The following is a 24,582-nucleotide window of genomic DNA, read 5'->3' as shown; positions in this document are numbered from 1 at the left end:
GGGAATTCCCACCCAGGTTCCTAACATAACTAAAGAAAGCCTTGTGATTATCCTTAGTGTCCTGTGCAATTTTTCTCTCAAAGCTGGCCTTAGACGATTTTATGAGTGCCTGTAGTTTTTTGCTAATACTGATCAGAGATGCCTTCCCTTTTTGGAATTTTGCTCTATCATGTAGTAGCTTCCTCCTTCTATTGTATAGTTTGTTTATGGCTGGGGTCCACCAGACAGGATGCCTGCCTTTGGAGGATTGGGTCTTGGTTTTGTTTGGCATTGCATGATCCATGCATTCCTGAAGGTGTTCATAGAATGCGTTTATAAAGGATTCTGCAGTCTGGGCCGTATTTTCCACAGGCCCAGGGGCTTTGAAGGATTCCACCTCAGTTTTGAGGAGTGTGAAATTTGCTTCATAGAAGTTTTTCACTGTGGTTTACTGGGCAGGGGCTGGGGTCGGGATGTAAATATCTAGTGAGATTAGTTTATGGTCTGATCTTACCAGTGAGGGATACACTTCTGGTCTGGAGCATAGAGTCCCCATGTTGGTGATGATCAGGTCCAGCATGTTTTACCCTCTTGTGGGAGTGGTAACAAGTTGTTCCATAGCATTTGAGTTTATAAATTCTAGGAACCTTTGGGCTAGGGTGTTGGAGTTATGCTCTCAGTCTATGTTTGGGTAGTTGAAGTCGCCCAATATAATGGTGTTTGGAGAGACCTTCATATTTTCCAGTGTTCTCAGGAAGGCCGAGTGGGGTTCCTGGGTTTGGGAGGGTGGTCTGTAGCAGGCTATAAACTGGAAGGCAGTTTTACCCACTGTTAGTTGCACATGAATAGTCTCTGATGCTTCGTGCTGTGCCACCAATCTGGAGGTGTGGGGATCTTTGGCGAATATTGATACACCCCCTCCTTTTGTGGTTCAGTCCAAGTTTTGGGGCCGAAAAACATGGTATGAGGTATAACCTGGTAGTGCTGGGGTGCTCTCGGGAGCCTTGAACCAGGTTTCTGTTACTGCACAGATATCGATGTTCTCCATGTTAAGGAGAGTTTTGAGTGTGTGCATCTTGAGGTTTAGGCTTCTGGCATTGAATAGCATTACTCTTAGTTTCTTATCTCTTGTGATACCTATGGAGGTGGGTTTGTCTTTTGAGCCTTGCCTAAAAAAGGCACTATGGGGGTGGCAAGAGTTTTTGCCAATATCCAAAAGCCCAGGGGTGACAGGTGCAAGCCATCCCTAGTGAAACATCGTGGCTTGTTGAGCATGTCATCCCAGGCTGACAGGCATTGGATCCCCTTTGAATGACACCAATACTTAAGCCAATTGATGAAATTGATCATCTTGTCTTCATACTGTGGTATCATTCTTGGTGAGGGTAAGATGCTACTCAAGGTCAGGGTCATACTGGCCTGGTCTACATGCTCAGAGAGCTCCTCTATGTCTCTTTTCATGTAGTCCAGAGAGGTACATCTCAGGTCATTCACACCAGCATGAACAATGACTGAGTCATATTTGTACTTGCCTTGGAGTGACCTGAGTGCTTGTGTTATGTGGCGGATCCTAGCGCCCGACAGGCAGCTCACCGTGATCTTCTCCTTGTTCAGCCTGGTGAGCAGGACGTCAGTGTGCCTGACGATAGAGTCACCTATTACAAGTGTATCAGGTGTGTTGTTTAGCCGTAAGGGCTGTGACTGTTCAGCACACTGGCTTTGTGAGCTATGTGTTGCACGTGTTTTGTTTTGGGGTATCGGTTGCTTGGGTGCCTGCTTTGGAGATCTCTATTGCTTAGGCAGATTTTTATTTAGAGCCTCCGAGTATGTTTTTGTGTGTTTATTTGTTTGGTTTTCTGTCGTGGTAGGTCTATGTGAGACTGGAATTGTAGTGAGTGTGGTTTCCTTCTCCTCCTGACTGGTTACGCCAGTACTGAGTTGAGAGAGCTTAGCCACCAGTTTGGCTATATGGTTGCATCTCTCACATGTGTTGGAATTTGTTGGGAGGAGGAGAGGGTTGTCTGTGTACATGAGGCAGTTGTAACATTGCCTCAAGAGTCCCAGATTCACCAGCTGGACCAGAGAGGAGATTGACAACTGATCTTTGGACATGCTAGAATAGTATTGGGAATTACTTTATAATTGAAAAAAGGGCCAATGGGGAACAAGGTACTCAAGGCGGAGTTTGTGAGGGTGTAGTGCTTTTAATATTTTAGTGCTGACATATATAATTGCTTTAGTGAGCAAGTGCCAGGCTTTAAAGTAGGAATAGGGTGTTTATTATGAGAACTAGATCAGTTCTAAGGGAAAAGTGAAGAGCAGAATTTGTGGAGCTGAAAATGGTTTAAACCCAATTAAGCGGTGTTGCTCAATGCTGCGCTATGCGCAAAATCGCGCAAAGCTGTGCTAAAGCGGGTTTTATACAGGGGGACTTAAAAGAGCTAGAAATTGGCCCAAAACAGCCAATAGACTACCAGATTCTTGTGCTGGGAACACTCCTCCAGGGATAGATAGGCTGCTCTAAGCTCCCCACTGCCACTGTTGAACAAAGAAGCCTCCCTTTATCCGAGAAAGGAAATGGGCAACACAGGAACTTTCCAAAAGTCCAGAATACAGCAAAGCCTGTATTTGGACTACTCTAGGTCAGGAAAGATGGGAAACAAGGATAATAATTTTTTTTTCTTTTTTGCAACAAACAGCAGGAAAATGCAATAAATATGTAACACAGGCTAGCGCACTTGAGTGTGTAGCCTCAACAGGTAAATGCAACAAACAGGGCAAACTTTAAAAGTGCAGGTGCAAAAACAACTTTAAACAGTGTAAAACAGTTCAAGAAGCAGAAATACTTGCAGTTTAGCTAGATCGGACAGTCGCCCAGGTAGTAGCAGCAAAAAAAAAAAAACACTTTTATCTGGTTAGCAGTCACTCTTTTAGCCTCTCTGCTACTAGCACCACTCTGCAGGACCACGAGGAGCTTGACTGAGTAGTAACAAGTGCAAAAACCGTGCCCAAGTGGGTTTTATACAGGGGGACTTGAAAGAGCTAGACATTGGCCCAAAACGGCCAATAGACTACCAGATTCTTGTACTGGGAACACTCCTCCAGGGATAGATAGGCTGCTCTAAGCTCCCCACTGCCACTTGTGAACAAAGAAGCCTCCCTTTATCCAGGAAAGGAAATGGGCAATACAGGAACTTTCCAAAAGTCCAGAATACAGCAAAGCCTGTATTTGGACTACTCTAGGTCAGGAAAGACGGGAAACAAGGATAATTTTTTTTTCTTTTTATGCACACCTGCTTAGCAATGGGTAAACTTCCATTGATATGTATGTGTGTTGAAAGTGCATGCATATGAAAAGTTGTCATGACTTACTGGTTCAGTACTTTTGACTCCTCAATGCCCCAACGTTGCGCTCAAAATCGAGAGCCCTCTCCAAAACCAGCCATGTTGACTGCAGATGGGAGCTACAACCAGTTATGGCAAGTATTCCCACCTATGGAGCTTAAATATGCCTCACTTCCCGCACTTATCTGTGATTGGCCAGTTTTGAAAAAACTCAGCTAAAAGTATACCTGCTTAGCAATGGGTAAACTTCCATTGATATGTATGTGTGTGTTGAAAGTGCATGCATATAAAAAGCTGTCATGACTTAGTGGTTCAGTACTGTGATTATGGTGCACAGTATCCCGGGTTCGAGACCTGTCATTGCTTTTTGTTTTCCTACTGGCCAGACTGGCTAGGAGGTGTGGCTGTGTTTAGCCGACTTTGCTTAACTTTGCCCTACGTTGCTCTATGTTGCTCTAAGGTGCTCTACGTTGCCCGACGTTGTGCGACATTGCCTGACGTTGCGCTAGTTAGCTCGTTGCGCAGCTACACGTAAACATGTTCTGTTTGCGTTACTTTGCACGATGCTCAGCTCCGCGCAAAGCTATTGCACTAGTTAAAGCAGTGCTAAGCTATGAGCAATTATACTTAAATATGCTTAATACTGGTAAACTTTGCTTAGCAGTGCTTCACATTGCTTAAGATACATTACTTATGCATTCATCAGTATGCATAACCATTTCACCTTCTTATATATATATATATATATATATATATATATATATATATATATATATATATATATATATATATATATATATATATATATATATATATATATATATATATATATATATATATATATATATATATATATATATATATATATATATATATATATATATATATATATATATATATATATATAATTCGTTCACTATTACATAGTTCATTTCAATGCTTTTTACTACAATTTTAAAGATAAATGTTAGGAATTATTTTTATATACAGATTTCCAACAGAAAATAGAAAAAGGAGTGGTGGGACTCGAACCTGGAATGCCTCCTCTTTGTGTGAAGGCTCTACCACTACGCTATTGCTATTTTGCTTAATTTGCATATAAGTTTCTTATTATCCTCTTCGATGTCTAAACTGCTAACTGTAGCTAAGCAATGGGCAAACTCACGCAAACACGCGTAAATATTGGCAGCTATATAGGGAATAATTAAAAAAATAAATAAATGTTTTACATTTTATAATTGTACTGGGGTTTAGAATGTGGGGGAGTGTAGTGTTGGGTATGTACACACTTGAGCGGACTCGCTCATGTCAGTTGACATTCCCCAATTGAGAGACTTGCAGGGGCGTGGATTTTTGGACTGCTCAGCAGTCCGACACGCCTCCTGCACTCATGCATGCTCCGTGTTAGCCTTAGAGTTGAGGCAGCGCGCCCTCATGAATATGCATGGTGCGTTGACGTCTTACTCTTAGACTGCAGTTTCCGTGTAAGACTAAGTTAGTCTTACACAGAAGGTTAGTGAATCCTGGGGACTTACTCTTCTTAAATAATGGCATTGGATAAAACCTCTGTGCTGCCCTTCCACAGCTGTCTGGTATTCTGCGGCAGTTCTGATGTACTGCACATGCCTATGCTTACGCAGTACATCAGAGCTGTGTGTGGAAGCAACGGAGAAAGCAAGATCTCTATTGATTTTTAAAAGGTGTCTCGCTAAGGTAAAGGAGTTTAACATAGCGAGATAGCTTTAAAATAAGCAACGGGGATCTTCCGTTTAACATACTGAGACAGCTTTAAAAAAGCAACAGAGAAAGGAAGATCCCCATTGCTTTTTTTTAAAGTTATCTTGCTATGTTAAACCCATTTAACATAGCGAGATTACAGCAACAGAGCTCTTCCATTCTCCGTTGCTGTAAAAAAAAAAAAAAAAGACATACTAATGGAAAAAGTCTGGGCGACCGGACCTTTTCCCATTAGTATAAGTCTGATTTACAAAAGGCACGTTGACCAATCAGCATGCACATTTTGGAATATTAATGGGGGGTCATTGTATAATAACATTTAATTAACGGTATCAAGACATTCTGCTTTGCAGTCTGTTATCACAGTAACTACCTCCCAAAATAATGTATATCTCTATGTGTATGACTCTAAAACTTGAAATATAAAGCAACTGTTATTTCTAAATGTGCATACTATGCAAAGCTTTCATGCCCTGCCTTATGGTGTTTTCAAGAGATTGAGTAAGAGAATGTTGCTGCCCCATTGTGCAGTGACTCACAACTGAGTTGTGATGTGATTTTCATGATGTATGGAAATGAGGCAGTTTGTATATAAGCCTAAGTGAAATAGGTTACTGTGCAATACAGATGACTTTGCTGTTTCAGAAGTGGCACAGCACAGTGATTTATTGAAGGCTATGCTACACAACTTCCAAACAGCGAAAAGGAAATGTATGTTGGTATTAGTCACATTCCATTCTTTAAATTCTGTGTGTAATTATCAACATAACTCAGATCTTGGTACTGAGTAAACAGATTGGGCTATGTGCTTACACTTGTCAAGGATTCATTTGTTTACCTGCCTGAACAATAAATGGAACTGCTATATGAAGATTCCTTTCCACATAAGCCAGTTCAGGAAGCTCATTGGGCAATTGACCGAGCTGATAGTCTTGTTAACGCCTTTGTGTTACACGCTGGTAGGAAGGTATTCGCAAGCATCCCAGGGGACAGGAAACAGAAATGGTGAGCCGAGAGGGCAGAAAAGTAAGAGGAAGAGAGAGCTGATGGGCGATGGGTTACACGCCGGCGACTCTTCAGAACCGAATGGTGGAACTTTTAATCCAGCCTTCACACCAGGGGTGTTACAGGACTGTGAAAACAGAATTAATCGAGCAGAAAGTATTGGCGCTAACTCGCAACATACGGGTGATGCAATTTCAGGTACTGTTTCTCCTGGTAGACCCGTTTTAACAAAAGACTGGCTAAACAAAAGTATTTGTTTTAAACTTAATATGAATTGCCCCAAAAGGAAAAAGAAATGGTGATTCATACAGTAAAATGATTGATAACTTGTCTAAGAATATGTTTAAATATAAAAGTTTACATATTGAAAATGCATATCTTACTGAATGTATCAAGAGAAATGTTGTTCCAAAAGGTCTTAGAATGTATAAATATCCTAACAATGTGCAAATAGGTTCTACTTTTTACAAGGAATTGTTAGAAGTTTTTAACAATAGTGGTTTGGATATTTTAAAATTAATTATTAAGGAAAATAATAGAAATTTGATTGTGTTACAAAATGATATTGAAGTTTTGGAGGGGCTTATAAAGGATGATTTATTTTTTGATATACAACAAGAGAGAGATAAAGTTTATAAAATAAGAGGTGAAATAGATGAAAAATGCACTGGATTAATTAATAGAAAAATGGAGAAATTAAAACTTGATTAGATTGATTATGAAAATGAAGTAAGTTATCCCAAACCTGGTGCTTATGGAAATGTATATAATGGAAAGAAAGGGTTTAATAGGAATATTAATAACAATTTTTTTAATAAAAATAAAAATATTAATAGAAATGATAGGGAATTTGATGAAATGGGAGAGAGATGGAGAGATGATTTGTATGATAAGGAATTTCCCCCATTGGAAAGAGTAAGGACTAATAGTGGAATGGATGGATTGTCCCATGAAAATTTTCATATGAGGGGGGGAGAAGGGGGAGATACTAAGTATGTGTACCCCGGACCCAGCATCTTTAAGTTTAAGTATATGTACCCCGGACCCAGCATTTTTAAATAGTATTGATTTAAATGAGTATAATATAAATGATGCAAGTATTATAAATACTTTAAATGGTTTTACTATCTATAATTATAGTGATGTGAAGCTACAAGATGAACATTTTTGCCTATTGGGAAAAGGTTTTAAATTTATTCCACAATTAAAAGGGGAATTGACAGCTACACTCCTTGATTTAAAATTATTTTTGAGAAACGTTAATTTAAAATTAATGTATGGTAGGAATGATAAACAAGTAAATCCATGCTTTATTGATAAAACTTTAGTGAGATCCTCAGTGTTTAATCCCCCATTGCATCCACAACTTAAAAATGTGGAAAGTATTATGAAAGCAGAAATTAGAAAAATATATAAAAAGATGGGAAATGAGATGAACATTAGTAAGGAGGAATTTAAAGCACTGAATGAGTTAAGGAATAATTAGAAGATAAGAATTATGAAGCCCGATAAGGGAGGGGGGCAGTAATTATGGACACTATCACCTATGAAGGAAAAATGAATCAAATATTGAGAGATGAGAATAAATATAGGGTGGTGTCCAGGAATGAAATTTCTTTAGCTTATAAGAAGATAGATATGGAACTAGAGGAAATGTATAGTGAATTATTAATTGATGGAAAGATGTTAAATTATTTAAAGGTAGAAAAACCAAAAATACCAGTTATCTATGGCATTCCTAAAGTTCATAAAAATGTATTGAACCCACCGCTGAGACCTATTGTCTCAGTGGATGGTTCAAAAACCTTACCTTTGGCCAAATTTATAGATAGTAAAACAAAACATATATGGGTTAACAAGCTTGCTATTTTAAAAGATTCTTGGGATTTGTTAAGGATGATAGATAATAGTTTGTATACTGAAAATCTATTATTTGTAACAATTGATATAATAGATTTATTTTCATCCATTCCCAGTATAGAAGGTATAAATATGTTTGAGGAAGAAATATTTATGGATAAGATATTGACACATAATGATAAAATAATTTGCACAGGCTTGATGGACATGGTACTTAAAAATAATTTCCTATTATTTAATGGGGAATTTTTCCAACAAACACAGGGAGTAGCCATGGGATCAGCCTGTGCACCTACTTATGCAAATATTGTACTGCCTAACTGGGAAGAAAAATACGTACTTAAATCGGAGTTTCACATTTATTGATAAATTGTGGTTTGCACTTTGTTCTTAATTGTGGTGTAATCTATCGTGCTTGGTGACATTCAACAGAAAACTGCTGTTTTTTCTTGGTTGCTGTTTGGCTTGGTTGTTGTTTTTAATACAGCCTTGTCACTGACCTGTGTTGTCATTGAGAGAGTATTTAGAATGTTGAAACGTAGATTGATGTGCCTGGATGAGTAAGTGGGTGCCCTTCAGTATGACCCATGTACTACATTCAGGATGTTTTCTGTGTGATACATTCTGTATAGTATGATCATGTGCAGTCTGGTAGTGAAGTGACCCATACCGTCACTGCAGCTCCATTTCCATTACTACCATGACTTAATGATGAGCAGGTGGCAGCAGAAAGGGACCCCATGCTGCAGGCTTGTACATGGCATACATTTGTGGAGGTAAAGAGGAAGCGCCTTATCAAGAACTTTGACATTTTAGTTAGTGTTTCCTTTCTTGTAAAAAACACATAATGTGTAATTGCCATACCTCCCAACTGTCCCAAATTACTTGGTGTTTACCGAGTTTTGGGGTCCAAATAATAGGGTGCCACGATTCCCGAGTGGCACCCGTTCATTTCCGAATTTTTTCTTTATTTTTTAATTTTTTTTAAATTTTTCGGGCTTTGTAAGCTGACGTCATCACGTGCGCGATGACGTCAGCTCGTTAGGACTACCAGCCTGTCGGAATCAAGCTTTGCATGCCACACACATATTTCCGGGTTTCCAGTTCAAATGCTTTCCGAGTGAGCAGGAACAGAAAGCAAGGATGTATTTTCATTTAGAAGGCTCGCCAAGCCAGTGGGAACAGAAAGCAATCGCCAAAATGGATTTACTCACTTCTGGCTGAATGGAGAAGAAGTAAGTGTGTGCAGAAAGGATTTCTTTTATTTAGAAGCCTCGCTGAGACCTTTACTCGGTGTGTGTGTATGTATTCATAGGAGTACATCATGTCTTGATCTTCTTTCAGGCAGCAGAGACAGTGCTGCTATAACATGTCCTGGTTCATAATTTGGGGGTCGCATAAGCATGTAAGGTTTTCAGACATTAATATGGGAATGTTTACATGACAGATTTTGGAACTGAGATCTGGACTGTATGAGTGGTGGAAAAGGACTAGCAAGCTGTCAGTGGCATATTTCTAGTGTGGTGCACAATGTCACAAGCATAACAGGTGAAAGGCATGCAAGTGTCAGGGAAAAATATATCAAACTTGGTTGAAAGAGCAGTAAACCTTCTTGTGTCCCTATCCAGGAAGGGTCATCAGTAATTGAGGAAAATACTTGTTTGCCATCTTGTTGAACTTTTGCTTACCTTATGCTTGACTATGTAAACGGCTGTTGATTATAATGGACCAGTCATTCAGAACTAGTGGATAAATATCTCACAGGTAGTGGTGTTGTAAATGATGGTGCCAAGTAAAAAAGAAGAGTATTGCTCAGTTGAACGCAATTAATGAGGGAGTGAATAGAAATCAGAGTGAATGGAGATCTGAGGCTGACTGTCTTGCTTCAGTGCAGGAATCTGTAAAAACAGTGTCGCTAAACTTCAGTTTCTGTAGAGAGAAACTCTTCCGCTCGAGTTTTTATCTGTATATTTCTTATATCTTATTTTGAGGATTTGTAAGTACATATGGCTGGCCAGTTTCTGTTTGCTTGTATGAGGCTGTAGCATAGTCTGAACAGAGAGGATCCACCCTCAGCAAGTTGTAAAACAAAGCTGATAGGTAATAGGATTGCTCAATAAATCAATAATATTCTTAGGCTGTCAAGTACTTCTCCAATCCCATAATGTACCACACTGGTCTTCCTTCACAAATCTTTGTTGCTGCATAAAAATCTCTGAGGATCCTCATAAGTCTCCAGGCTTTATTTTTTTCTAAAAATAGCATTTAGAAAGGAAGTGAATGTGTGTTCTAATTTTTAAGCAATGTGTACTAAAATTCTATTGCCTACTTCTTTTGCTACTTTGTTCAAATCTAAACTTTTGGGCCTGGGCCGACCTTAATGCCTTTACAGTAAGGAGTCTGACCTTGGGTATAGGGTAAAAGGAGCCTAAAGTCCCTAGCCACCACCACGTTTGAGCTCTGCTCAGGTTTTTTGTGCTAAGAGGTTGAGAATATGCAGATGTGCACTAAAATTATGAATAGCCCCTTCCATTGGTAGAGTTTTTAGTGACAGTTTGCCTATTAGGGTTCAACAGACTCTGTGATAGAACTGATTATTCTGATAATGCAGATAAAATTCATCTGGTGTTCTGTATGTGGTGCTGACTTCTTATACAGTCACATGTACACAAAGTTTAAGAGGAGGGTTAAAAATTTTCAAAATGCACTCAAATAGAAATGCATTAAAACACAAAGCTCTGCACGTATGAGTCTTGTACCAGGAGCTGCACTTAAATGGTGAGTAAGATTTGTCCTTAACATAAATGACAGATACATGAGGATCATCTCAACAGATTACACTGAAGTGACATGGTGGAGAGCTAATGCAGTGAGAAAGGCTGATAGGAGCTGGAAGGTGAAATTTTAGTACAGGGAAAGTGATACTTGGCAACTAGTCAAGTGAAGAGAACCAAAGTGGCAATTTTCAACCGAGGCTTGGGCCGTAGAGAACTGTGATGAGACGTGAGAAATAAATTCACTAAATGATAGCCATTAAGTTTCAGTCTTGAGTCTTCCTATTTTTCTGGTAGCTGCTGATTTGGTATAGTGGTATGTTGTTCCGACTGTAGTACATAGGGTCCTGGGTTCAAAGCTTGCCAGTGAAATGCATGGTGATAAATAACACACCATTTTATTCTAGCAACTTTACAAAATTATACACCCAATGTTTTAAATGTGTCCCTGGTAAGTCCCTAGCCACCACCACTTATGAGCTGTGTCCAGGTTTTTTGTGCTAAGAGTTGAGAGCTATGGTGAGACGTGAGAACTGAATTTGTATTCCCTAATTATTGACTTTGTTTGTCCAGGGTTTTTGTGCTAAGAGGTTGAGAGCTATGGTGAGAAGTGAGAACTGAATCTGTGTTCCCCCATTATTGGCTTTGTCAAGGTTTTTTTGTGCTAAGAGGTTGAGAGCTATGGTGAGAGGTGAGAAATGAATTCACTAAACGATAGCCATTAAGTTTCAGTTTTCCTGTGTTTCAGGAAGCTGCTGATTTGGCATAGTGGTATGTTCTGACTGTAGTGCATAGGGTCCTGGATTCAAAACTTGCCAATGAAATGCATGTTGGTAACACAACATTTTATTCTAGCAATTTTTCAAAATTATACAAGCAATGTTTAAAATGTGTCCCTGGTTTTTGACCTTTTTTCCCCACCCCACCCCCAAAAAATGAAATTGAAAATAAGTGCAATACACTGTGCAAGATGCCTATGGCTTACACTACTGTCATTCTATTTATAGTGTGGGTGTGGAAGTAGACTTTTATGATGGAAATGTTCTGAATTGGGCAGTTTTGTCATTATTGGTTAATGTGTTTTGTTTCATTGCCTACAGTACAGCCTACTGGAAAAATGTTCAAACAATAAATTTAAAATGTGCTCTAGCAAGTGTGTTGTATTATACAAGGAATATAATTTAATAAAGTCAGGAAGGTTTATCAAAGAAAAGAACACATGTATGTTTCTTGTTTTGTGTGCAAGGGGTCAAAGATTTGAAAATGGCCCAAAGGTAATCTTTATCCACCACTGGCCAGATGCATTTTCTTTAGATGTGGTGTGGGTTTCAATGCTGTTTCAATGAATGTAAGTTTCAAGGACAGAGATGTTTTAATGCCAAGCCTATTTTCATTGTGAGACAGCATTGCTTTGTTTACCAGATGTCTATTAGTGCGCCTGCATTGCTGTGAAGTAAAATGTAAAAATAAAATCCAAATAATCATTGCAGAAGCAAAGCAGTATGCACACATTAGTGTCTATGGCAAATGGGCGAAATAGCCAGGTAATGGGACATTGGTATGGCTGCAGGGAGACTCTGGTGCCATGTTTTGGTTGTCTGTTCTTCAGTTTGTGTTTGAAAGTTGGTATCCCACGATTCCATTCGAGTGGATGGGGTTACATAATTGTGTATGCAAATTAGATGTTAATCAGCATACAGATTTGTACCTATTTTTCATGGGCCTTGTCCAGATTTTTGGTGTTTCCAGGTTGAGAGGTATAGTAATTGTGGTGATATATGTGGGCTATGCTATGTAGTGCATGGCTACTGTCACTGTTTATAAAAATGCCTCTTATCTTTATTTATTTATTTTTATTTCAGAAGTTGTACTCATATTATTGTTCACAGGTTGGTACTAGGCTATCGGCCCTAGGGCCTATACAAGCCTAGCCATAACAATTCCCTGGCTATTTCTTCCCACATTATTTACTTCCCTTTACCCCTGTCTAGCAAGGTGACTGGCATGATCCCCGGGGTGAATTTCCTATCTCCCATCCAATCATCAAGGTTCCTTTTGAAGAGGGCCAAAGAGGCGCTCTGCTTGACATGTATGTGCAGTCTGTTCCAGAGTCTGGGGAGTCTCTGGGTCAGGAACCTATCCCTCCAGCATGGTTTGTTCATTGTGATGACAAAGTTTAGATCCTTGGAGTGTGTGTCTTTGAGGGGTTGGGATTTCTTTAAGTGTAGCATGTCCAACAGCTTTGGGTTTGACATGGCCTTGTATGTTAAGCAGAGATTGCCTCTGAGTAGACGATATGCGGCAGAGTATAGGTGGAGTTTTTTTAGACAGTCAGCATAGGGCATCTGCTTTAGGCCTGTGATTCTTTAATGAGGTATTTCTGTGGCCTTTCCAGTTGTTGCAGATGTCTTGAGTGGTGCATATGACTTTAGTGTGCCATAAATATTCATGAGGGCATGCTGTCTCAACTCCAAGTCGAAAACGGACCATGCAGGAAAGCAGGGGACGTGTCCGACTGCTGAGCAGTCTAAAGGTCCATGCCCCTGCATGTGTCCAAAATGCAAAATGTCAACACACAAGAGCGAGTCCGCTCAAATGTCCATGTACCCAACACCACACTCCCTGACATTGTAAACCCCCAGCACAGTTATAAAAAGTAAAACATTAATTTTTTTTTCGAATTCCCGATGTAGCTGCCCGTATTTTCGTGTGTGTGCGCAGGTGTGCTCATTGCTTAGCTGCAGTTAGCAATCCCAACATGGAAGACCATAAGAAGGAATGTTTATGCAAATTACGCCAAATAGCCATAGCGTAATGGTAGAGCGTTCGCACAAAGAGGAGGCATTCACGGTTCGAGTCCCACCACTCCCCTTCCTATTTATGTTCTAAATTAGTATATGAAATAATTCTTGACATATATGATTAAAATTTTACTAAAAAGCATTGAAATGGCCTATGTTTCAGTGATCAAAATATATATTTATAAAGGATCCTGACATATAATTGCCCATAGTTGAGCAGCGCTTTACCCAGCGCAATATAGTTGCCTGTAGCTAAATAGCGCTTTCGGCAGCGTAATCGGTTTGCGTGGAGGTGCGCGCCACACCAACCAGTGCACCGTAGGGCAATGTGAAGCAACGTAGAGCAAAGTTGCCTAAACACAGTCACACCCCCTAGCCTGTCTGGACAGTAGTAAAATAAAATGCAATGACAAGGTTAGAACCCAGGACTCTGTGCACCATAATCAAAGTACTGAACCACTAAGGCATGACAGCTTAGGATAAACAGCCACTGTTAACATATATATACTTATAAATGGTAGATTAACCATTACTAAGCAGGTCTGCAGTCAGCCGAGAATTTTCAAAAATGGCCAATCACAAAAAAGTGCGGGAAATGCGGCATATTTAAGCCCCATAGGCGGGAATACTCACCATAACTGATTGTAGCTCACATCTGCAGTTAGAATGGCTGGTGCTGGAGAGGGTACAAGCTTTAGAGTGCAACATTGGGGCATCGAGGAGTCGAAATACATGGTTTGGCTCCTTGTCCACCGTCATGAGTCAAGACTCCTGCTGGGCCAGTTCCAAGGGATGGAGTACAAGGCAGAGGCTTGGAACCGGTTAGCTCATGACCTCACCAGTGTCACAGGCATTCCTCAGACTAATGAGCAGGTCCATCACCACCATGCAGACCTGAAGAGACGGAAGCAGGACCTACTGAGCCAATGGATACAGGAGGCCTGTGGGATGCAAGATGCCCCAATACTGAGTAGGTAGCCATGGAATGCAGTATGTAAGACATGCTAACTGATTCTGTATAATGGATAGGTATGTCTCAATATTCCTTCATTTGCTTCACAGCTGCAGGTGTCCGTGCTGCGAATCAGCAAGCCTATGCAGATAGGCTGCTAAGGCTGTTCCACCAGGCAGGTTAGTAATTATTCTGCATGTATTGTTATATAAAATAGGTGATAGAGCCTGAAAAAAAGTGTTGTAGCCCAATAATGCAGCCATACAATGCCCTGAATAATTCCTCTGCATGTACTGTTATATAAAATAAGTCAGAGAGCCAGAAAAAGAGTGTAGTAACCCATTAAAAAGGTAAAATATGTCTGGAATAATATCTCTACATGTACTGTCATATAAAATAAGTGAGCGAGCCTGAAAAAGAGTGTTCTAACCTTTTTATAAAGGTATAATATTTCTTGAATATGTCTTCCATATGCACTGTAATATCAAATAAAGGAGAGAGCCTGTGGAAAAGTGTGTAATGTAATTAATAAAGGTATTAAACCTGGAGCGTGTCTGTGTCACTTACTTTGAAATGTTGTTGTACCCTTGCATTATACAAATAATACTTTTTTAATAAGTGCTGGCAACCCACAGTTGGGCAGTCCCATCTAAAGTGGTTGATGGAAGTGCCAATAGCTGTGAAGCATATATACAGTCCTCAACAGTCAGTTACTGGCTGGCATGCATAAGTAAATCTGGCAAACAAGTAGCTTGTTAATTAGATCCCTAGAAATGTGAGTGTGCTGCACGAAATGTAGAGTTCTGTACAAATCTAACTGAAAATGTCATGTGAACACATCCAGATATGTAGATAAAGAAATATAAATACAATCAATAAATATGTAGCAGTAACATCTGCATCTTGGACAGTTAGTATGTCAGATATAGGTCAGGTATATAATGAACTAGCCAAACCCATTACACAACCTAATGCATGTTGCCAAGTGTAATAATACATGTAGGGGATATGCACCTGCAGTCAATAGGAATGTAGTGTAGAGTAAAAGTACTTATAAGATGTTAATTGAGGTTTCTTTCTACACCCTACTGTATGTGCATAAACAATGTAATTCCACAACTCAATGGGTATGTGTAATCTCAAAACATTTTTTGGGACATATGTCCTATTGTTCTATAAATATTTGCATTCACTTTGATGCATGTGCCCTGTTCAAACACCACAATCATGGTGGCCTGTTGCCACCAATCATCCCTGCATGCTGTTGGAATGTCCACTGTTGTTCAATATATGCATGTGTTATGCTTGCTGTTCAACTGTTGGAACCTTGGTGTGTTGGGTTAATGGGAATATTACTGCATGCTGTTACAAGTAATTTGGAATGCTGTTGTTTATTTTGTAATTAAACACACCTAATCACAGAACATATGGGAAGGCCGGTCCCAGCGGACCCACCTGACCCTCCTCAGCTGGTGAGTGCACCTGGCACCAGCAGGTCTGGTGCCCAGCCCAGGCTTCCCTCCTCCATTGGTCCTGTGCCACCTTTGGGTGGAAGTGCTGCAGGGGATGGGGCTCATCCCCCCGTTAAGCGTGGGTGGAGAAGGGCCACCTGTCACCCTTCGAAGGGTCCAGGTTGTGGTACATAGGGAGATCCAGCATTCAGTCGCTGATCCCCTATGCCAGCTCGAGACGAGAGTGGTGCGTCTCTCGGGTTAGCCTGCCTGTCCTACGCAGCCCCCAGCACAGCCACCCTTGGGGCTGTGAAGGTGCAGTGGTGACTGCCCATGGGTGGGGATCTCAGTTCCACTGTTACCATCTGTGGGCTCATGGGCTTACGATTTCCAAACATCCGTCCCCGTTAATTGTGTTCGCCCACCCCATGTGTCATACACCGCCCATGTATGCATCTTGTTTGTCTTGTCTGTTTACCTCCCCAACCTACCTCCCCAAATATTCCTCTACCTCACTTTCCACTTTCACCTAGAAAAAAAAAAAAAAGGGCAATCTGTACCCACAAAAAAATTACACCCCATACATAGCTGACCATTTCGCACACATGTCCGCGGAACATGTAAACTGATAATTACAACTGGCAGTACAACATACTTTGTTATCCTCACCCCTCTCTCAGGGGTGGAAGGTTTCAAATATCACTCCAACGTTATTGCACATGCACAGCTGCTGCTGGTAAAGAAATGGGCAGCTATGGACTTTCCTTACACCCGTCCTGCACATCCCAAGCTTGTTTCCCTACTGTCTTTTCCTCTTTGTGCCCCCTTTTTTACCACTTTCCTATCTCCCCATTTTCTTTTCTTTCAAAGAAATTAGTGTGGGGGTTAGCGGGAGTAAGCACTTTTAAGCAGTAGTAAGCAGGATTAAGCGAGTGTGTGCATGTGTGCACTTAGCTTAGCATTGCTAAGCGTCGCACAAACCCGCACAAACCCACTTACAACTGCTTAAAAGTGCCTTAGTCACTCTATGACAGGTCCTTTGTTCTGTTCACCAGCAAAATAAAATACCTCTGTCAGTCTCGAACCCCAGACCATTGACACTTTAGCCTGCATGAATTACCACTAAGCCACAGCAGATATACAATAACCTGGTGCTGAAATAAATATATCATGCATTACAATGACTGAATGTAAAGGAAAAATAGGAAAGCCATAACACAAAGCTTGTTCTGTGGATCTTTACCAGCAATTGTTGTGGAATGCATTACATGAGTGTGATATGAGAAGCAGCCATTCTAGCAGCAAATAATGTTACAGAGGCACTTTGCAACCCCCACACAATATCATAGCAGGACAAACAGTGGCATATCTGATTAGGGCAGAGGCCATACTACCTAACTGTGACTACTTTACAGGGATGTCCCTGATTGTGAAACATATTTTAGCTGTGTCCCTCTGAATCCCTCTGAAAAGTACAGACGTCAGTCAGAAAGGTGGGTTATTACACAATGAATATTGACAATAATAACAGTAGATGCCACTTGTACTTCATAAAAGGAGTACTAATCCATATGCACTGCTTCACTCAAGTCTACACTTACTGTCTCTATTATGTGTAAGGTGTACCTCACTTTTAACTACCTATCCCTGACTCCATGCAAAGATGTATCTGAGTGTTTCATAGGCCTGGCAGAGGCACAAACACACAGGCATATCAGCTATTCTGCTGTTACACACTCTGCAAATATCATTGGTAGGACCTCCACAAGCATACCCTTATGTAGAAGTACAACACAGAAATACCAAAGGATGTAGCCATGTACTGGTAGCAACTGACTGTAACAATGCCATTGTACCAGTGATGAAAACACCTGTGGGTTGCACAGACAAAGAATAACAGTGTAACATTTGACTACCATCTAGATAGGTTCACAGTTGGGAACTATGCAGACTGACCACCTGCCTTGATAAACTAACAGGTACACACCAATCCTTTAAGTCCAGTAAGATAACATTCACACAATAATACATAATGCTCTCTGTATGTCAGCATCCCCCCCCCCACAATTTAAATACACTTGTGTGTTTAGGGTCTACCAAGGATGTTAGTAGGCATACACAGTACTGGAATTGTCCAGTTGTCCTGTGAACCCTGTGCTAATGTCAACAATAAAACCACAAACCCTGCAGAAGTGACTACATTAATATTCACAGTATAACAGTTCACAAACAGCTCATGTGCCAAAAGAATACTTCTCAATAACTACGTTTGTATGACAGTTAATTATATGAGTAGAAAATAAACTACATAGTCACATAAATGTTGTGTAAGCATTTGTAGGGGTGAGTTAAACTCTACACTGACAGCTCTGTACTGCAAGTGGCAACAGTCAGGTCTGAGTACAACATGTACATCACTGTCTACACATCTAGCTTCAGATATAAGAAGTATACCAACCTTCTGACTTACACAACAGTGTCCACAGCAAGCAAGCATGGGCCCCACTCTGGAAATCTGAAAGGGCTATGCCTACATACCTTAACAATTTATAGCATTGGGTTGCTATGACAGCCTGTGTTTGTGTCTTTTGGCTTTTCCCGGTTAGGGGTCGCCACAGTGGAACTCCGGTCCGCTAATGATTGGTAGTGGATTTTTACATACTGGGTTACCAGCCCTGATGCACAACCTTCAACGAAGGCACACCCCATTCACATATGCCTCCACACAGAAGACGCTCTAGCTGAGATTCAAACGGGACAACGTCTTGCTATGAGGCGACAACGCTACCGCAGCACCAACACTGCACTGCAATTACCACACAGCATGCTGTATGCATTTACCAAATGCTGGGCACCAATTGGTGCAGAGGGCATCACATGCACATGCGCAGATACCTATAAAAGCAGACTGTACTTGCTATCCCCACATGCAATCATTACATTGCATGTGTCAGCAACTCTAGAACTCCTGGAGAGTAGTGACAGACTTTATTACTTAATAAAGAAATCTTTAAGTAAAAAATATATTTACTTAATTATAACCTAAATATATTAATTAAGAAAAAAAAACTTAATTAATAACCAATAATAAAACTTAAGTAAAAAACTTTACTTAATAAATAAAAAAAAAATGTCAAAACATACACAGACGGACCTGAAAGTGAGTAACAGTTATGTAACAGATTTGTAGTTACCGGCAAGTAGTAGAGGTTTATGAATAGTACTGTACATACTCTGAAACATGCATATGTGGCAGCAGTAGGTATGTATGCAGTGATGTCATGCATAACTACTGCCATGGACAAATGAGTGTGTAGGTGTGTGCAGTGGGACATAACTGTGACATATGTAGCTCAGCATTATATGTCGAACATCTGAACATGTTATCTATGGTCTGTACAGTACTTCGTATAATGGCAGTTTGGGGGAGTAGTGCAAACACCTATATAAACTTGGATGTGACAGAGTAAGACATGCATGATAGTCACATAATGTGTAGCTTAGCATTGGCAACTGCTGTACCAGGCTATTATAGTAATGTTAGCATTTGCAGCTATATATACTCCCTGTACTATTACTGTATACACACATGTGACAACTGTCCATGTTGTAGCAAGGCCCAACAGTTCATTCATGAGGTGTACAGACTTACAACAGTGTGGACCCTGTGTATGTATGGCACACATATATGGAGAGATAGCTATGTGTCTGATAAATTAGCATCTGAACATGTGCATAGAGCAAGGGACATACTGCAACTGTTTGTGAAGGGTGGATATTCATATGTTGGTGCAGGTTGTTATGTGCATATTTATATGTAGGTTGTAGTGTGTGGCAAACAAGACAGCATACAGTGCTGGCATATGATATGTGGTGTTTAAATGCCGTGGGTATGATTTGTTAGGTTTTTAGTCTTCCAGATATGGGGTCCTGCTAAAGATACATGTGCTGATAATACCTTCCTTGCAATCTGCACAAGAATGTGCAATATCATTACATAACTGCATCCCTCTCAACCTTTGCATAATTGATAGTCCCACCATGAAAGGTGGACTGTATATATGCCTATATGTATATCTATATGTACACCAATGGATATTCATATGTACGCTCAAGCTCAATGTTGTAAACGTATTGCCATCCCTTTTGTTAAAAACCCTGTACCCATGAACTACCACATAGGTGGCAGTCTACTCAACACTGAAAGTGTGATAAGAGACTATGGGACACAAGTGGACAGTATTAATAATCACAGTGCCACACTAGTCATGTAAACTGAGTACGGTCCACATGTCATCAGAAAAGGTGTGTCATCCATGGAAAAAGATGTCAGTTTTCCACTGTACTCATCAGTCATAACACCCATCATAGAGTACATTGGCCCTGTTGGTATGTACCTCAGAACACATCCACAGCGACTGTAGACGCCAGACACATATCTCACAAAGAATATTACCAGAGTCAAACAGATGCCCTATGCAGACTGTCTTACAAAACCACAGCTACACTGTGTCGCATACCGCCTACCCAGAGGCAACCTCTGCCTAACATACAAAGCTATGCCAAACCCACAGGTGTTGCACATGCTCCATATAAACAGATTAAACTCCATACAATCTACACACTGTACTGATCTAAACCCTGTAACGTCAAAAAGCAGAACATGCTGGAGTGGTACATTATCATCTCAGACACATACCATACTCTGGAAATAACTACATATCAATAGCAAATGAAGGTCCTCATTAGCAGATGTCATGAATAATCATGATGATTGGATGTGAGATAGGAAACACAACCCGGGAATCACCTCTGTGGCTCTGCATGACAGGGGCACATGAACCTACATTACATGGGTGTTGAAGGGCAGGGTACCATATGGCTAGGCTTCCATAGGCCCTATGGATAATAGCCTTTTAGCTACCTAGAACCCGATACACACATGTACTTGTTGCATTACTTGCTATGTGAGGTTGACTGGGTGTGATGGTGAATGTGTAGGCGAATGTGTCAAAGTTGTGTATATGTGTGATAGCCTAATGGGAAACTGTGTATATCATGGTATGCAGTGTCATAGCTCTAATCCCAGCAAAAGATACGTATGCTATTGCTCGGCAGGAAAAGCAGTATGGCATACGGTGTGACGTAGTCTCATGGTGTTGACCAGAGTGTGCCACTGTAGGCTAAAGCAGTACATGTATGCTTATTGATTGTTAACACTAGTGAATACAAATCCCGTATGAACTGTAGTACTACCTGAAGCTGTAGGCCTAAACAGCACAGTATGGTTTATATCCACATTGCTTGGAAACACTGTTTTGTTTGTTACCTGTAGTCCTCACACATTACATACCTCAGGCATGGGGTTTTGTAGGTGCTGACACACAATACTGTATGTTACACAGGTAAAACTAATCTGGGTTGCCATAACTTTGTGTCTTGTAGGTATGTCTGATGTGTGTGTGGGTATGCCTGTAACATGGCCTTGGTGGTATGTGTGTCACAGGATATAAGTGCGTATCTAGCAATATGTATAGTGTAGTACAGCAGTATGCCACATATAGTGATGAATGTGCACATATGTTACTGAGGGGTTTGCAATCAACAAGTAGTGTGGTGTACTGGTAGTACTGTAACTGTACTTTACATTAATTTCAATGGATGACAAATGCCTGCATGCATTAGCCTCATATACACCTCCTGTGGCTAGGTGGTGCATTGTGTCACATACAGTGTGCCATGTACTGTTGTATCGTCTTACATACTGATTTCACTTTGTTGCTGTGCAGAACATGGTTTTGTATATAGCATGTGCTAGGCACTGTCAGGCAGTTGTGGGCTGAGCAGTCATATGTGGTATTAAAAGTGTGTATCTACTGACAGCCAATAGGTTGCTATATATGGCATTTCATTGATGTCTGTACTTTAGCATGTTAAGTGTGCCACAGGACTTGCTCACAATTACTGTTTTGTTGTCTTCCAGGGATATGTCTCACAACAGGAAACCTGCCTATTCCCCTGAGGAGGAGGAGGAGGAAGTCATCTTTGATGCCCTGATACATCATCACAACCTGCTGTTCTTCAGATCCAGCCAGGACCAGCATGGGCGCACTGCACTGTGGCAGGATGTTGTCCTTCAGGTGAATGATGTAGGCATGCATAACCGGACTTATGAGCAGGTACGCCATCACTGCAGTTATTTAATCAGACATGTCCGGCAGCATGCCTCCGATGTCCACAGACAACAGCTTGCCACAGGTGGTGCTGCAGCAACACACCCCCCCCTCACCAGAGTGGAAGAGCTGCTCCTCAGAGAGGTGGCTCCTGGCCAACCAGTACAACAGTCATGTGTCATCATGGAGGCCGGAGTCACCCAGCACGTAGATACAGAGCGTGCAGGTAACATGGCATATCTGTAGACTACTGTTAGCTCATTTGTTAGAACATGCATTTATCAGATGTGTACTGTGCATTCAGAAGATGTGGAGCCTGGTGTCATGCAATACTGATAATTTGGAACATAATTTGTATGCCTGTGACTGTCACCTCTTGTACTACTGTAAATTTGCAAACACACAGCAGTAATGGCATAGTTGTTGAAACTGACAAACTGTCTCATATCCTTGTAGGTCCCTCTGGTGTGATAGCAAGACAGCAGACCCATGCTGGTGAGTGTTCTACATTTAATATAGCATATAACATGTGTATGCCATAGGAGACTTGTAGGCCATACACACATGTACAACACCTACACATAATGCATGCTCTGCATGTTCTCTGTGGGACTATGCACATCCCAGTAACATGAGTAGCCACCTCAAACACATGCAATACACAGAGCATCCCAACCAATTGTGGTACACTGTAGTGGGCATTGTATAGGCAGAGTCAATGCACATGCACACAACATGCACCAGTAAGTGTTAATATGATACACATGGTGTATGTAGACACCTGCTGTAAGGTCATACTCCAGTATCCCAAATGTCATCAACACAGCACACATACTATACCTGAGGGGTAGAGGCCTATTATGGGGCAGTGTGACACGCTTCAAAACACAACACATTCATGTTAGGCAATGCTCCCTATTGAACACCTTACATACCCATGTAACAACTGGCTGTGAAATGGTTAATGTAGCCAAAGTGGTGCAGGTCAGGTACAGCAAGATAGTTGCCAGTGTGACATACATTAGTGGCCTTGAGTGACCACATGATGCTGCCTGATGATGGCTCATGGTACTGCATTACATCCAGTTACAGTAACTACAGTACTATACATAGCATTCATTGCTATACACCTGACAGTTGTGTGCATCCGGCCATGGTATGTATACCTATGAGTGATGGTGCACAGGACACTGGAAAGCATTTCAGACTTGCACAGCAATGTTGTGTCCATGTACACATTGTGTTCCAGGGTGAGGCCAATCATTGAATAACACACATGCATCAACGACATGTATACTGTTATCAACAAGGACTCTCCACATTCGCACTGCATGCTGTTGAGCAACACACATCCTACATGCTGACACGTGTGATAGGACTCTTTGGGTTGTGATACTGTACTCCACCATCAACCATTAATGAATATGTTCCGTATTGCTGTTGGTGTGTGAATGTGTGTGTCAACTTGACTGAGTAGTGTATTTGTGTTCATGTGTTCATGTGTGCATGTGTTCATGTGTGCTAACATCCTGTACATATTGTGAAGTGTGTTTCCTGTCTTCCTCTCACAGGTGCTGAGGTATTGTTGGATGAGTGCAGCAGGGAACCTGAAGTCACTGCCACAAATAGTGGACATGATGACACATGTGTAGTGGCACAGGCAGGTTTGTCAAGGTCTGTCGCTGGTCTGCCAATCGACAGTACACAGCTGTCCACCCCATCTATGCGCACATTCATACTGCCGATACATCTCTCAACACCAATGGCCTTAGCGGAGGAACAGCATACAGTAGGCATCGACCAGGATAGTGTGGTGTCTATGGCACATGCAACCCCACACAGCAGCCATACCCAGACACCTGGAACGGTACCACATAGGCATATGTCCAGGGGTTCTTGTGGGAGCACTGCTGGTCGTAATGCCCCTGGCAGATGTGCCCCCACAGGTCTCACAACCTCAGGTATGTCCCGGGCTGTAATGCAGGCACAGTCACGTATGGAACGGTACACCAGGCAGGGACTAAGGGCGCAGAGGGCTCACAACACCACTATCAATGACAGTATCCTTGACCTTGCCGGTGCCATCCATAATTACACTGAGGTTATTGATAGACGTTGGGGGGAGACAGTAGATGTCCTCCGCAATGTAATGTCCATGTGCCAGGACAGTGCAGGATGGCTGAGACATTGACGTGGACGTATGCCAGCAACATCATCAGCTGGCAGTCATTGCGGACGACAAACAAGTCCCAGCTGCTCTCGTAGTGGCAGTACCAGCCCCAGCAATGTTGGGGCTGGGCTGTCAATAGACCGTCTTAGATGAACACATGCACGTGGCTCTGGCCAGTCCCAGCAGGGACATGGGTCAAGTCGACATCCCTCTGCCTCTGACGATAGTACCCAGTCTGGCTTAGTAACCGATACCGTCCGTGGCACCCGTGGCAGGCACAGGTACTGTGTCCATGGCCAGAGGCAGTGATCTGTACAGCCTGGCAGGTACAGTCC

The sequence above is a fragment of the Protopterus annectens genome, chromosome 3.part1, assembly GCF_019279795.1.
Source record: "Protopterus annectens isolate FY-2018-M chromosome 3.part1, PAN1.0, whole genome shotgun sequence".
In the NCBI taxonomy this organism is placed as follows: domain Eukaryota; kingdom Metazoa; phylum Chordata; order Ceratodontiformes; family Protopteridae; genus Protopterus; species Protopterus annectens.
The sequence above is the reverse complement of the archived record's forward strand: the minus strand, read 5'-3'. Positions refer to the sequence as shown.